The sequence below is a fragment of the Pteropus vampyrus genome, unplaced genomic scaffold (assembly GCF_000151845.1).
Source record: "Pteropus vampyrus isolate Shadow unplaced genomic scaffold, Pvam_2.0 Scaffold255, whole genome shotgun sequence".
NCBI classification, from domain to species: Eukaryota; Metazoa; Chordata; class Mammalia; order Chiroptera; family Pteropodidae; genus Pteropus; species Pteropus vampyrus.
In genome coordinates this window covers 506,912-509,758 of record NW_011889036.1, presented here as the reverse complement: position 1 = coordinate 509,758, position 2,847 = coordinate 506,912, and positions in this window count along the sequence as shown.

Below are 2,847 nucleotides of genomic sequence, written 5' to 3'. Positions count from 1 at the left end.
AACAGAACAGAGAACCCAGAAATAAACCCACACATATATGAGCAATTAATCTATGACAAAAGAAGCAAGACTATACAATGGAGTGTGGACAGTCTCTTCAGTAAATGGTGTTAGGAAAATTGGACAGATACATGCAAAAAAATGAAAGTGGACCACCTTCTTACACCATATACAAGAATAAACTCAAAACAGATTAAAGACTTAAATGGAAGCACTGAAACCATAAAAATTCTAGAAGAAAACATGGGTGGTAAACTCTGACATTGTTCTTATATATCTTTTTTTTTTTTTCCTGATATATCTCCTCAGGCAAGGGAAACAAAAGAAAAGGTAAACAAATGGGAATATATCAAATTAAAGAGTGTTTGCACAGTGAAAGAAACCATCAATAAAACGAAAAGACAACCTACTGAATGGAAGAAGATATTTGCCAATGTTACATCTGATAAGGGGTCAATATCTAAAATTTATTTTAAAAAAACTCATATAACTCAACACCGAAAATACTAACAATCCAATTAAATAATGGGCAGAGGACATGAACAGATATTTCTCCAAAGAGGACATACAGATGGCCAATAGACATATGAAAAGATGTTCAATGTCACTAATCACAGAGAAATGGAAATAAAAATGACAATGAGATATCACCTCATACCTATCAGAAGTGCTATCATCAATAAATCAAAAAACAGCAAATGTTAGCAAGGATGTGGAGTAAAGGGAACCCTTGTGCACTGTTGGTGGGATTGCAAATTGGTACAGTGATTATGGAACACAGTTTGGAGTTTCCTCAAAAAATTAAAGGTAGAACTACCTTACGATCCAGCAATTCCACTTCTGGGTATTTATCCGAAGAAATCCAAGACTCTAATTCAAAAAGATATATGTGCCCCTACGTTCACTGCAGTGCTATTCACAATAGCCAAGATATGGAAGCAACCTAAATGCCCATCAATAGAAGACTGGATAAAGATGTTGTGGTACATATATAAAATGGAATATTAGTTGGTCATAAAAATGAAATCTTATCATTTGTGATAACATATATGGACCTAGAGGGTATTATGCTAAGTGAAATCAGTCAGACAGAGAAAGACAAAATACCATATGATCTCACTTATATGTGGAATCTAAAGAACAAAATAAATGAACAAAGAAAAAAAACAAACTCACAGATACAGAGAACAAACTGATGGTTGCCAGATGGGAGTGGAGTTGGGTGACTGGGTAAAAACGGTAAAGGGCTTAAGAAGTAGCGGGTTGTAGTTACAAAACAGTCACAGGAATGTAAAGTATAGCATAGGGAATGTAGTCAATAATATTATAATAAGTACATATAGTGCCAAGTGGATACTAGACTAATCGGGGGAATCGCTTTGTAAATTATAGTAATATCTAACCACTATGCTGAACATCTGAGACTAATATAAGATAATGTTGAATATCAACTGTAATTGAGAAATTTTTGAAAAGAGAATTAAAAGGATTCAATAACTAATAATCAGAAATTTGGCCAAATTGGAACCTAATATTAGATCCTAATAGAAATTTTTCCTTTCCTAGGCCTTCCCCTCTAATCTAAAATAAAACTATGCAATAAGATTTACAAGAAAAAAAAGAAATAAATAAATTAAATAAATGGATCAAGCTATTATGTCATTTAGGTGGCAAGGCAGTTCTTTGAAGTATTGAAAACAGCTGTCCTTGACTTACAAATCTAGTCTTTACGGGACCAGAGGTGTGGCTGCACAAATAATTCAAAGCCTACCAATTATTTTTACCATCCCCAAAACTTTACTATTCGTCTTAAAAGACCTGCCTTGTGCCTTTGAGATGTAAATACCTAGTCTTCTTCAAGAACTGTTAAATGTAAATTTCAGAGAGATAATCCTTATTAAAACAAAACAAAAGGGGGAAGGTCATTTTGAACTTGACTTGCCAAGAATAAATACAAATTTTAAATACCTTTTTACTCCAGCTCCCAAAACTGTTCTTTTATAAACTAGTCAATTTTGCATTGCTGTGCCTGTCTCATGGCTAAAAGGTCTCTCTGTCTATATGTATCTAGATATGTAGTAAATGTGAGATAATTTTCTGCCTCCAGTTGGTATTGTTAAAATTAACTTAATAAGTTAAAATTAATTGATTTGAAGGCAAGCAATTGTAAGGACTGGATATTCTAAAATTCTCAATAATATAGAAACTAATTCAAATGCTTAGTAAATAAAAGCTTGTTTATGTTTGTTGGCTTAAGTAAAACAGACATATCTTTATTTTACCTGAGTTTACAAAAATATAATTTTGTACTATCTGTGTTACAAAATTTGTCAGCCAGAAAATATCTTGGGACAATAATTGACTTTAAAGTCTCATAGAGTTTCTATGGGTAATCTAAACATAATTGTTAAGAATTGTTACCATTTGGAGGTGATTTGCACTCCTGTGTCGCCCCTGTGTCATGGGGAGAGGGTAACGATGCAGAAGTGCAATTAGCATTTTTCCTCCGTTCATCTCTGCTAACACAGCAAAGAATCACAGGTCAATATTATAGAAAAGAATATTATAGAGATTTAGAAAAGACTTATTAAAGGTATATTTTAGAAGGAGACGGGCCATGCTAAGGAAGGCTGCAGCCCTATGCAATTTGGGAGGTGAAAAGATAAAAGAATTAGATTCATGAACTTCTGGGCATAAACATGGTATTATAATGATGGTATAATGAGGATGAGGTTGTGGGCAGGTTAGAGTAGTATCTTCTGCACCCGCACCCGTAGCTGGAATAAACCAGCTATAGGTTATGGCCCTCCCATCCTTTGTCTTCCAGGATGCAGGAGGGATTCTTTA